Genomic DNA, 14,178 nt, shown 5'->3' on the forward strand with positions numbered 1-14,178 from the left:
TCCCCCCACCCCACCTCTCTTCCACTGCCTCAGAGGGACATTGATAATAGATCTGCATAAAGACACTGCCAATTAGAATATGTTCTGTGGTGTAATTATAGGCCGAAAGAGCACTGAGCTCACCTGTTTTTCTTCTCTTTTTTTTTTTTTTTTTTCTTCTCCTTAAATCAAGAATGCCCCCTCCTTTCCAAGCCTCTGTTCTCCAACTCACCAAAAATTAGTCCAATGTCAGGCTAATTTAATAATGAGATGCAGCCTGTATTGTTGGTATTAGAGTCACCTCTATTACTCTCTGCAGAATATGCCTGTGGTGTAATCTTGCTGTGGTGTGATAAATCACTTTAATGAATAAATATAAAAGGGTTAAAATAAGAAAATAGCCACAGAGTATTAAAAATGTCACAGGACTGGCAACCTCCTGCACAACACCACCTTAAACTGAGGTCTTGTGCGAGATGTGAGACTTTTGAGCCAAATGGTCGTCACCACTGGCCTTCTGTTGTGCAGAGGTCTGAGCTCCTAGTGTGCTCAAGGATTTCAACCCCATGTCATGTCTCAGTGCAGGTGCTGATATCTCAGATGTGTCACCAGGGAACAGCTCCCTGTGCATCTACAGATCACCTGACAACACAACCCTTGTTTTAGAGGAGCCATCATTGCAGGACAACACGTGTGTGTGTGTGTGTGTGTGTGTGTGTGTGTGTGTGTGTGTGTGTGTGTGTGTGTGTGTGTGTGTGTGTGTGTGTGTGTGTGTGTGTGTGTGTGTGTGTGTTTACTGTACGTGTGTGTGTCTGTGAACCGCAGAGTCAGGGAGAAAGGTTGTGAAGTGTTTGTGTTTTTCCAGATGTCAGTGAAAGGGTAGGGTGTAGTGATGGATGTTGGGGCCAGGAAAGGTTGGGGTTAGTGAAAGGATGTGGCGTGCATGTGTGATTGATGGGAGCTGATTGATGGCTGGCCGCTATATGAAACGCTCTCTGTTCAAGGTCATGGGTGAAAGGTCATAGTCGGGACACCTGTTGTTAAGTGCTGTCTTATCATTTGTCATCGCGCATCTTCGGGCTCAGTGGGTGGGTGCGTGTGCATCTGAGTGTGGGCGGGCTGTCTGCATGTCTGTGTGTGGGTTGACCCCTGTGGGGAATAGGCTAAGTAGGCTAATTCTCCCCCAGCCAGCGCCTTTAGACCGGGTCAGCGGGGTATGATGGGAGGCAGAGATAAGCAGCAGGGTCATACACAGCGAGGCAGAGCGCTGCATGGCTGCACTGCACGCATGTAACAACTCTGACACATGCAGGTCGTAAACATGGGAGTGGGCCACAGTCAGAGCTCAAGAAGCTGACGCCAGCTGTTTGACCAAGGTGACACGCGATGCAGGACATGCCCTGAATAGAGATGGCATCCTGTCAACACAAGATTAGATGAAGTGGACCAATTGCATACATGCACAGACGTGTTTTACGAGGCTCGTGCTGATGCACGTGAGCACAGCTCATACAGTAACAGTGCAGCCAGTGCTGTCTTTTGTTTGGGTCTGTTTCTGTTTGTTTATCATTTCAAAATCTGAAGCATGCCAGGGGAGAGTGGAGGAATGCTGAGTGATTGATGTGCTTAGCTCTAGTAATACACATTCCCTTTCAGATAGGAAGTGCAACAGTGCTTAAAATCAATACCAGTGTTCTCCCACTGACTGCTTGAACAGCACTACAGCTAATTCAGGCCGCACCTGTCAGAGCTGGGGAAATCTTTCCCTACTCGGGCCTTACACTTTAATTTACACCCACAGCCTCGCTGACTTCCATTTCCATTAAAGGGAGAGCCTGGCATTATGGCTTTAATGAAGGCCACGGCCAGGCTGTGATTTAAGATGGCCGTTACCCCGCACCTTCACTCCACAGGAGGGAACACACTTAAAGGGACAATTAGGATTTTCCACTACTGCATCCTTCCAGATAGCCATTCTTTCCTTTAGCCTTTTTTTTTTTTTTAAAGATGTGTCCATGTTGCCTGACCTGATGGGATCTGAAAGGAAAAACAGAAGAAAGGCAAAGAATTGTGATTCCAAATCCAGACAGTAACATTTAATTTGACCTCATCATAGGCGTAACGTGGTGCTCCTGGTGAGTGCAGGCCTTCATTATCCATCATAAATGACACAAATGTCTCCTTGAGGGGCTTTTTCAAAGGTGTTTGAATGCAGACAGATGGAGTAACTATTGACTAGATGGTGTCACAGATTGGTCAGCCCAAAGAGCTAATGGACACCTGTGTGTCGTATAGAGATAGCTCGTTATCCTGAGCTTCCTCTAAACATCACATGGTTTCATGGTGGAGCAGTTGCACATTAGTGTTTCTGTCTTCGCTGTTTGTTTTATAGGATTGGTTAATAGCCACCCATCTCAAACCACAACACAGAGAGTGCTTCTACGCCTGCCGTGTGTGTGTGTGTGTGTGTGTGTGTGTGTGTGTGTGTGTGTGTGTGTGTGTGTGTGTGTGTGTGTGTGTGTGTGTGTGTGTGTGTGTGTAAATACAAAGCAGAATACAAAGACAGAGTGTTGTAGCTGTTGGAAAGTTGAAGTGGTGGGTTGTGTCAGCTATTTGCTTTGACTTCCACACAAGTTAGGCACGCATACATTTACACATGTGCTTACATGACCACAGAACACACACTCCTTCTCTCTCTCTCTCTCCCTCACACACACACACACACACACACACACACATACACATACCCACACATTGTATATTGAAACTATCAAACAATAAGTGCCATCCTTGGAGGGCCCTGCAATGGCACTGAACCCAGCCGCCCCCGTGTCCCAGCGCAATAGCCCTCTCTCCTCCCACATCCACAGCAACAGCAGCAACAGCAGCACTCCAAAATGAAACCAAGTCCCTTCAGACAGCTTCCAAAGACAATGCTTTTATTAAAACCTACAGCAGTGGCGCCACCCCAGAGGCACGGGTACACCAACAACAGAGCCGAGCAGAACTGAGAGGCAGCCTGGAATCTACTAATGACTGTTTGTTTGCTATTGTGTTCGATGTTTGCTATTGTGTACGGAGCCTGTGAGTTTGTGCAGATCTTAGTGTGTGTGTGTGTGTGTGTGTGTGTGTGTGTGTGTGTGTGTGTGTGTGTGTGTGTGTGTGTGTGTGTGTGTGTGGCGCGCGGCGCGCGTGTGACTGAGAAAAAAAAACAAAGGGAAGATTTTTCTTTTGGTTTAAGCATGTGCATACACACGCATAAATGTACTCATGCGTATGCACACAGTATGTCAGTGAGCTTGAGCGGCCGTGACGATGCATCTGAAAACCGCATTGTGGATGAGCATATGCAGGCGTTTATGAATGTATTGAGATGGTGTGTGTGAGCGTAATTACAAGTGAAAATGTGTTTCGAATTTTAAGAATAAACGCTTGTGTGTCTGGGTGAGTCTGTCACTCTGAATGAGACCTCCCCGGCCCTGTGTGTGTGTGTGTGTGTAAACTCCAGTTTCTGTCACCGAGTCTGGCAAATGGTGTGAGGAAGTGCTGGACTTTGTATGTGTGTGAGTGTATGTGTGTGTGTGTGTGTGTGTGTGTGTGTGTGTGTGTGTGTGTGTGTGTGTGTGTGTGTGTGTATCAGGAGGGGAGCTGATGTGTAGGATGCGCCTGAGAAGGGCGTCTGATAGTGTTTGGCCCTAATGCTTTGTGGCACTCGTTGGCTGGCAGAGTTTTAGAGGAGAGTAGGAAAGGACAGGAGCAGCAGGAGAGAGAGAGAGAGAGAGAGGAGGAGAGAGAGAGAGAGAGAGGGAGAGAGAGATGAGAGAGAGAGAGAGAGAGAGGAGAGGGGAGAGAGGAGAGGGAGAGAGAGAGAGAGAGAGAGAGAGAGAGAGGAGAGAGAGAGAGGGAGAGAGAAAGAGAGAGAGGGAGAGAGAGAGAGAGAGAGAGAGAGAGAGAGAGAGGGAGAGAGAAAGAGAGAGAGAGAGAGAGAGAGAGAGAGAGAGAGAGAGAGAGAGAGAGGGGAAGGCACACAGGAAGAGGGATGCATACATAAACAAAGGCATAAAATATGAAGAGGTATTTTAGAAGTTCACATCGAAATGAAGACGGTGAGACATATGGCACTGAATCAAGCCAGAGACATGTCAAGTCAATGTGAAGAGACGGATTTAGTGAGGTTAACTCGCCTTCATCTGTTTCCTCTGTTTGTTTCTCATCACTTCTGTTTTTTGCTTTTTTTTATCCCAACTCGTCATGAGTAAAAGTTTGAGTTTGTGACGCAGTGATACTCGTTTGCCTCACCGTGTCGGGCCCTGGAGGACACCGTACCCCGCTGCTTCCACCCAGTCAACAGCCCCTGACAAGGACAGCTATGCCCACCTGGGGCCTCGCAGGCTGGGTGAAATAAAGCCCACCGGGGAAAGCGGAGAGGACAGAGGGTTAGGTTGAACCCAGGGAGCATGAAGTAAGAAGTGAATGAAAGAGAGAAAATGAAAAATGGTCATCGGAGGAGGAGTGAATATGATTGAGCGAGAGCAGTTTAGAAAATGGAAACATGTCGATAAGAGAAGCGAACAGACGAGATGGAGATGGGAGGAATCGTGATGGATGGGGTGAGGGAGGAGGAGCCGGAGGAGCCAGGGGTGGGGGTGGGGTGGGGGGGTGTTTACGTAAATAGACGAAAGAGCAGGAGAAAGATGGAACGGGGGATTGAGCTGACACGGGGCAGGGGAGGGGGGGGGGAAGAGAAAAATAGAGTGGGTAAACAGCAGATAGAGATGGAAGGAGGTGAGCAATGGATTCAACTGACAGATAGAGAAAAGTCCTGCGGTTTTGGGGCATGGGAGGAACAATGCAAACGGTCAATAGATTACAGCCAGTGCTGTGCCAAGTGCCTGGGCCTCAGATTCCTAGCCAACTTAATAGTGCCTCTTGTTTGTCTGTCCTCTAAAGTAATGCCCAAGCCGAGCCCAGGGAAGAAGCCAGAGCCTGAGGCTAGTGGGAATGGACAGGGGACTAGATATATGTTAGTTCACATCCCAGCTGCTGTATATTACTCTGGCCAGCTCGTCCACCAGAGACCATTCAATAGAACATAGAACATCATCTAGCTTTATCGCCTTCATTCCCTCCACGCTCCACAACCAGTCCTTGGAATTAATCCATTTCTTATGACTCCTTTTTTTTGTATTGTAACAGATATTGAAGTGTAGGTTTGTGGCAAAAGTATCGAAGCAAGGAGTATTGTGCAAAAGAAGCACATTGTAAAAGAAGCACACGAGCCTCGCTCCGTATGCCAATATGGAGAAAGGGTTGGAGGGGAGGGAAGGAGTGCAGCCAGGAGCTGGCCACAGGAGAGAGGGGATAAATAAATAGAGGAGGAAGTTGATGTCAAGCAGGTGTTCAAGGAGAAAGTGTCAGCCAAGCGGGCCGAGATGGGGAGAAGTGCTGCCTCTGCAGCCTGATAATAAAGACTTAATTCAATTAGCGCTTCTGCACCGGTGAGCAGCGTGTAGCTGTCGTGGAGCTGGCCGTAGACACAGCTGAGCTCACCCTCGGCCACCTAGAAGACCAGCCCGACACTGACCCAGCACTTTGCTGTGCTCTCTCTCTCTCTCTCTCTCTCTCTCTCTCTCTCTCTCTCTCTCTCTCTCTCTCCCACCCCACCCCCCACCTCGCTCTCTCTCTTCCCCCCTGGCTCTCTCTCTGTACACACACACAAAGCAGACCTAAAGTATTATTCACACCTGAGTCACTGAGCAGTCCAGACACTAAACCCTGCCTACACGCTGCCTTACCCTCATTCCTCACCATCGTCCCTCCTCACAAACTAAGCTCTCTTCAGCTCCTCTTCCCTTTTTACCTCCTTGATTTTCTATTTTCAACCCCCCTCCACTCTCCACCCCCTCTTGTACCATTCTTTTCCACCTCATCACACTGCTCTGTTGGTGCCGAATGGCCGTATGTTGGCCGGTACGGTGAGGATTGTGGCAGCGAGTCCCTATTTTCAGCCCGTCATGCCCTGGTGCTCGGTTGGGCGCTGTCCTGTAGGCATATGGTGTAACGGATAGCAGATCCTGGGCCATTAGAAAACCGGAGGGGGCACTTCAGTCAAAAAACAGCTTCCCATCCCACGCACCTTTCCGTGCCGTTCCGATGTGATCTAGTGTACCTCACTGTGCTTTGGGTGTGGTCACAGAAAGGCTGTTCCTGACTGGACACCTCACGACCCTATAGGTGGTAAAATAAGCGCAAAACACAGTCAGGTCTCAAACGCACCCACATGTACAGGAAGGTGAAAGATGGGGGAAGGAAGAACAGGAAGTGGCAGAGGAACAGGAGGTGGAGGAGGAGGAGGAGGAGGAGGAGGAAGAGAAAGGACAGGACACACTGCTTCAATGATACTGTTTGCTATTATGTAAAGAGAAGGAGAAAATAGGTCCTGGATGGCTGCCAGAGAGCTGGGTGAATCACCAGCACAGAACAGGCACGACATGAGTGTGCATAAACACACACACACACACACACACACACACACACACACACACACACACACACACACACACACACACACACTGGCACACATTCTGTCCCATTTCTTCGCCCCAACTGCGCTTCCCAGTACAGGAAGTACAGCGGATGATGAGTGGCCATGTGGCACCATTAAATGTGTAAAAACGTCAAATGGCAGGACTGACCCTTTGCACCTTCTCGTCATTTAGCAACCCAAGAAAGAGCAGTGACCTGGCTTCCTCTGTGCCTTATGCATCAATGCCACTAACACAGAGAGCATTCAGGTTCATAGCCCCCTTATTTACTTAACCTTTGCCCCTCACCCATCTGGCTGACCTCCACAGTTTGTTTTCATCCTTCCCTTTATGCCTTTTTTGAATATTTTTTGTGACCTAACCATGCAGAAAGCCGTTCCCTGGAGACCTGGCTCACTCAGCATGAAGCACTCGGGCTACTTTTTACCTGTCTGACTGTTGATTCTGATGAACCATGATCATTACAGTTGTATAAGATAGTTAGCCCAGCTCCGCCACACTCCTGCCTACTTCCTCAGTCAGTACTTTACAAGCCGAGACCCTCACTACTTTAACTACTTCATTAAAGATGGGAGAGGATGGAGCCGGTGGAATGTGCAGGATAGCCCGTGTATTAATTTTGCATTAGTGAATTAATCAATTCAAATATAAGTCAATTGATAAATTATTCAGGTCTTTTTGTCATGCACATTTGAGAAGAGTGCGCATAAGGAAAGGTGAGAACCATTTCAGATTGGATTAATTAATATTCATGCCATTTTTAAAATGAAGTAAGAAAAATAGCTATCAATTCCACATCAATTTATTTTAAACACTGGTATAATTAAGCGTGTTTGAGAAAGACAGCTCCCACAATGATACAATTCCCTACAATAAAAAGCAAAGGGTTTGATTGCTCTTGCTCCCTGTGTCCCTCAACTTATCATAATACTGCAATTCAAATCTTGCAGCCTTTTTTTTTTTTTTACTGAAGCTCAACTGATAGAACTCGGAGAGATAAATAAGCGAGAAGTTGATGATTCCTCTCTATCCTCATCATAAGCAAAAATAATTAACAAACTGGTGCACAAATGTGTGCCCTCCACTTCCAACCCACCGCTGTGAGAAGTCTCGTATTTGTTTACGGTATTTTTCCTTTTTTTTTTTTTTTTTTTTTACATTTTTCATCATTTCCCAGTGCAGTCAATCATCTTCATTTTTCTCCTGTTTGCTAGAGGTTGGTGCTCCAGAGAGTTATGGAGACAGGTCAGTCAAGATTTAGAGTAGTCCTGCGCCTGACCCAAAGCAAAGCACTGCTGGATACATTAACATGATAGCGATATGATTATGTCGGAATGGACATGAAGGGTTTCAATTATTTACAGGTGATGTGCCCGTTGAATTGGCAATGAAGTGGCTCGTAAATTACCCCCTCTGTCTAATCAAGCCTCCAGCAGAATAATGGAGCAAGTCCTGGAGGAAGCTCCCTCCCTCCCTCTCTTTCTTTCTTTCTCTCTTCAGTATTTTGGGGTGGGGGGGTTGGCTACTTTCACAGTGGGATGATGACACTCTCCAAATGACATTGGTTGAAAGGCAAGAAATGTGCCAGCAAGCATGGGTTTAAAACCCCTCCACTTCATCACTGCTCAGTGCTTTAGTGCGCTTTATGTCACCAGACAATGATACAGTGACAGCCAAGCATCAAAATGTGCAGCACCAGCACCTAATGTGCACCTTGGTTTGCTGTGCCTGAAAGAGAGAGACAGAGTGTGAGACAGACATATAGATACACTGAGAGAAACAGAGAGACGCAGACAGATGACCAGACAGGAAAAAAGAAAAGAGGAATGCTGTAATGGTTGGCATGGCTCCGCTCCAATGCCGACCTCCCAACAGTTGCAGCACTGTTCAGACAAAACACAGCCAGCCACCAGTCGCTGGCTCCTTTCTGGCATCTTCCGTGGTGGGGAATTTTGCTCACCGAAATGATGATGTGTGTGATTAAAAGAGCCCGAATAGCAGGGAGTTAGCCTGTTTTAATGTATCCCCAGTGAGTGTGTTTGATTTCATGCATGTCCTGCTGATATGCAGACTCGCCACGATTGATGCAAACTAACGGCTAAAGAGAGGGGCCCGCCAGCAGCTACCGAGCCACCTGCCTGCTTTCCTGCCTTCAACGGAGAGCACCATATTGACCACAACTCATGTTAACAATCTTATAGAGGTTCTCAACACTATATTAAATGCTAAGGAAACAAAGGCAGGGATTCACCTTCCCCACCCACCACCATCACAATCCATAATCACCTCAGGCGCTTTACAGTAGAAGGAGCAGAGGGAGAGAGAAGAGAGTGAGAAATGACAGGAAGATGGAGAGGCAAAAAGGAAGTGAGATAAAAGTGAAATGTAATGGGGAGAGAGTACCACCTACTGTTCTGGTGTCTTCTGGCAGAGGAATCATTTTGAAGGAGAATAGAGGGTGGTCTGTTCTCTGCCAGAGCCGCAGCTCTCTTTCTGCCTTTCTCCCTGAAAACATGAATCCGGGGTGACTGCACCCACAATTAGGGCATGAGAGGATTAGTGGCGAGTGGGAAGGTGGTTGGGGGCTGTTTTTTTTATGTGTTCCTGTGCTTACTATTCCCCGATATGCATTGTGGCATTAGATGTGCTATTTTTTTTTTTTTTTCAATCCCATGCTCTCTAAAATAGAAACATCACCAACAACATAACAAACTAATGTGCACAAGTAGAAGAGGGTAAAGTAACATGCATATTCCACTGAACAGGTCCGTCGCGTGCGACTTTGTTCCGTCTTCTGCATGTCTTCATATAGCACCCGGTTTTGTCTGCACGTTTTATCTTATTTCCTGATTTGGTCATGTTTCCTCGATTCCTGTGCATCTGTCATGGGTAAACATTGTTAAACGGTTTCTTTTTCAGTCTGTTTTGTGTTTATTTTTGTCATTTCCTACTTTGTGCTGTGGCCTACAGACAAAATCAATACAGCCTGCTGTGTTTTAGTCATCAAAAACATTAATCCTCCTGTTTATTGTGTAACTACTTCACATACCATGTCTGTAGCAGGAGGAGAATGCATTTCTTGTCCAAATAGAAAGACCGCGGGGGTAGACGGTGATGTAGTGATGTGTTTTATGATCCGGAGTTTGCACATGGGTGTTTTATTTTGAAAATCAACCGGGATGTTATTTGTTTTTTAGACTGACTTCCTGCTCGGCCGATCTGCTCTATTGCCGTGTCCAAGTGGCTTCCGTCAAAAATAGACTCCCCACCTATCTAGCTGTGCAGAGCAGCGACACGCTTCTGGTGATAATAAAGCATTGACTTTTAATGCGATTCAGCCACGTTGCTGACGGAACCGGTGGAAAATAGCCTTAAATAGCCCAGTGTGTGCTGGGTGCCCATATGTGTTCACAGTTATAGGCTTGCCTTTCTGCAACTTTCCCTTTCACCACAGAACACATCCTGGGAGCTGGTTTATTCCCTCTTCCCCTCTTAATGCTTTTACTGATGCCAAATCCATAGCAAACCCCCAAAAATGTCTAAACTTCCCCCATCTTTGCATCTATTTCAATATTTTACTGACAAACACAGAGCTCACAGGGGGAGACAAAGCATTAGGGTTATTATGAGTTTAAAGCACTTAAAAGCTTTTGGGCGGCCTGACACAGGGCGATGCAAGGGTCCAGAGGAGCAGGGAAACATTACGCTCCAGTTTTTAGAGCGGCAGGTCCCAGATGTGTGTGCTTGAGTGTTTATAATTGTGCATGTGTAGGTTTGTGTTCTTTATGCACACATAATATATGCATGCAAGGATTGTCCCGTCTCCAGGAACCTCGTGCCATGCCTGTAGCACTCCTCAGTGTGACTTGAGGCAGACCGTATTAGCTTAGCGCTCTGCAGCAGTCAGATTCTGTATCACAGCATCTTAGGCTGACTCTTTAGAGCTCCCTCCCTTAGGTCACACATGGAATTTAAGAGCTTTTCTGAGGCAAAGAGGTGTGACTCGCCCTGAGACTCTCTTCTCACTCTCTCTGTGCATCTGCGTCTCTCTCTCTTCTCTTTCTCTCTTACTTATTTCTCCTCACTTTATTTCCCCCTGCTTTGCTGCTCCACTCAAGAGTCATGGGGCGCACACTCAGCGGTAAACCAATTTCATTTAGTATGTTTTCACATTTTTATCCAATCATGGCATGCTCTGAGGTTTCAAAAGCCACATGACGCTTTTATTGGGGCCTAATTAAGGATCTCTGATTTAATCCATGTAATTTAATAGAGATCAGTCATGGGTGTGAGGCTCTTGCTTTGTGCATAGGGAAGCTTGATGCATTGCGACCCCTGCCTTCTGCTGCAACAGGTCAGGGTTAGAGGTGCTTTGCATTCGGGGTAATATTATGTCCACACTCCACCTGTTGGACAATGAGGGGCAGAGGATGAAGGGTTTCAGGAAATTTAGTCGTACACCCTGCGGCTTCTGTGACAGCCGCAGCTACAAAGCAGGCACTCAGGTGGTTTCACTGCTGCCAGCAGGTCGGTCTTCACCTGAAGTCATCCGCTCTGTAATTGCCTCCTGTCTTGCTCATTGTTGTCATTCATTTGCCTCTCTGCATACAAAAAGAGGGTGAAGCACTTGTGCTTTTTTTTTTTTTTTTTTTTCAGAGGTGTGTCTATATCAGAGAATGATTGGCACAGGCTGCCTCGATTACAATTGTTCACACTTACCAACCCTTGAAAGCCTGATCAAATTTAGCTAAGTCCTGGAGTGCGATCATTTCAGTTGCTCTCACAGGAGGATTGAAACAATGCAGAGCAGCATTTTTTAAGCCTTCCAGTGAATGGCCTGAATAAGAGGGAGACAGTGAACCGCCTGGCATTGTTCTGCCCTTTTCATGGCCCTTCAGAGCCCTCTAGCCAGCCAGTGTTGTGAGGCAGTGTGGAGGGGAGAGACAGCAGAGGAGCTGAGAAAGGCCCGGGTTGGCTGGGGTGAGGAATCGCGTGCTGCGAGGTGTCTAGACGGTCTGGGGTAACATGCCAGACAGAGAGAGGGAAGGAGACTGGCAGAGGAGTCTGGGCCAGAGGGAGGCCATGTCGAGGGCATGGCTGGATGGGCGCCTTATCTCGCTGTGGACTTCAGCTTCTGGACACTAACTGCATTGACAGTTGACAGCGAGAGCGGCCACTTCCTGGCCCAACACACCATCACTCACTGCTGTCTCAGTCTGTGTGACATCTCTCTCAGTTTCTGCCTTGACTGTTGCCATTTGACTTCATGTTGTGATGCAAGTCAAATGCAGACCAACAGCTAAACCAGTCGAGGTGAAATTGTAATTGAAGTTATGATATTACATTTTAAATATACCTGCAAGAACCCAGAGTGTTTCATAAGACCAGTATCTGGCTGTAAACCTAGATATGCACTTTCTCTGAGGCTTCCTGAAGGCTTCTGTCATGCTAAACTACACGGCTTTCCTCTGTAAAGTCACAAATTCATGGGATCTCTTGACTCTTATACGAGGTAAGAGTTTTTGTTTTTTTTCCCTTTTTTGTAGCTGATCCGTGGCAGATGAGGAAAAAATGTGATGACTAATGTCTCCTATGTGTACGACTTGGTCTCATCTCTCTAGTGCTCATTATGCCTGAGCCCTACGACAGTTTGGAGGACGTCGGAGGCATTGCCACGTTGGCCATATGCTTTCCACGGCTCCTATCTGTCAGAGTGTCAGGACATGGCGGGGGTGCGCTTTTCTGCACCAACGGAGGAGCGGAGCGTGTCGCTACAGGAGGGCCTCATTACCGACACACCCCACCAAAAGAGACTCAGGGATGGGCGAGAAGACATACTGAGCGCTGTGTTTAGAAGCAGAGGGTGAGCCATTTAAAAAGCACTCAACCCAAGCCTCTGCCCCTCCCTCCACGTAGCTCCATTATCACAGCGGAAAATGTGACATGGGATTTTTTGAAGTAGATGCTTTAACAAATTAACAAAGTAATTAAGGTAAACAAATTGATTCCCTCAACGTTTTAATTGAACTTTTGCCTTTGTATCTCCATCTGGCCAATTCCCTTTCGCCCATAGCCCAACGTTTCACTTGTTAATCTCGACTGCCATTAGGGAATTTATTGTATGTTGTCACCTACATTCTCTTCTAAATTAGAGTGTAGTAATGTTGTGTTTGCACTCCTCTAAACATGTGACATGTTCTCTTTCTGCGTAGATCATGTGGCTCTTAGTAAGGCTCCACAGAGCACACTGATCCCAGTTGAGCCCGGTAATTCACAATAGAAAGTCCATCGGGATTCTCAGCCCTCCATCACCATCGATCCATTAAATTTAAATCGGGAACCTGCTTTCAAAAGACAAAAATCAAACTTTTGCCCTTGACAATCTGTAATCTATACTGTCTGAATTAGGGTGCATTAGTGATCCGGTCGCTTCTCACTCAGGTAGTTGAAACGCTCAGTGGAGGGAGGCTCCATTAGAAATCAGGCACCCTTTAAAGGAGGTTTCTTTTTTTTATGACTTTTCAAGGGAGACATTATTGTTCAAAAAGTTATCTCTGCAGGGGTAAAGTCTCTTCTCAGTTGACTAATGACTATCAAAGCAGCTCATCTAAATCTCTACTTTATTTTCAAACTATTTCGCTGTGCTTTCTGTAGAATTGCTCGAGCCTTTGAATCGGTTTATTTTCAATATTTATTCATGTAGAAAATGTATATTTAAGATGACTAAGATGCTGGATTCCACACAGATATAATAGCTGGATGGCCACAAATATCCTATATTTTGCATCCAGCAGCAATGTTCTGTCATAATAACATCATTAGGAAGCATGAGTTTATGTATATCTAAAATATGTATGATGTTTAACATTGTCACATCATAATGGAGCATGATATAAATCTTTAGAAATTGAAATTTGTTGGGTGATACAAACAAGCTGCTCATGTGTATAATTGCATCCATGCAGGGACTTTGTGTCAATGCTGTGACTTATTGGAGTATGAATTGTTTAAAACTTTTATTGACAGACTGCATACTTGATAGTCATTTATTTTGCACTCCCGGAGATGACCACAAGTTGAGGAGGGATCGGGTCCGGATAGAGAGGGTGGGGCTCATTGCAACGCCACACAATGCTTTCCCGTGTCCCCTAATTAAATTGCTCAGTCCCACGTAGTGTGGAAGCTAGCGGCTCGGCAGATGTAGCGCCATGTTAAACTTTATGTTGCTTGAAAATGGCTTCCGCTCCAAGTGCGTTTGAGACAGAGATGGTTTGACTGTAAAATGATGTGTTTTATGGCACCGTTATCGGGGCGATATTCCTTAAAGATGCAGCGCTGCACACTGTGGCATTCTCTGTCTGCAGGAGGGAGCAAATTGATATGAACAGATCAACAGAGCTATGCCCTTCTGGACGTCCTTGGCACCATACTTGGCCCTGAAATTGATTTCTCTCCATATCTCCTTTGCCAAAAAAACTCTCATTCAGAGATTTTATACTCCCACTGCTGACACATTTTGTTCAGGTTTGGAGAGGATGTACTGGTAGAATGTCATTCATTTCCTCCCACATTTTCTCCACACTTTTAAAGTAACCTAATAATCTCACATTGTAGTTGATAGTGGTATTTGTCAGTCTGGTGTATGTTCACATAC

The 14,178-nt window shown here is 46.2% G+C and overlaps 1 protein-coding gene across 10 annotated transcripts in view; it reads left to right on the forward strand.

Annotated features, from left to right (window-relative positions):
- camta1a (calmodulin binding transcription activator 1a) overlaps nt 1-14,178 on the forward strand; it is a 283,560-nt gene that overhangs the window by 128,574 nt on the left and 140,808 nt on the right. The gene's annotated exons all lie outside the window — the stretch shown is intronic.

Source organism: Embiotoca jacksoni, unplaced genomic scaffold (genome assembly GCF_022577435.1).
Source record: "Embiotoca jacksoni isolate LCO1_2020_lvr unplaced genomic scaffold, fEmbJac1.0.p SCAF_9, whole genome shotgun sequence".
Classification (NCBI taxonomy): Eukaryota; Metazoa; Chordata; class Actinopteri; family Embiotocidae; genus Embiotoca; species Embiotoca jacksoni.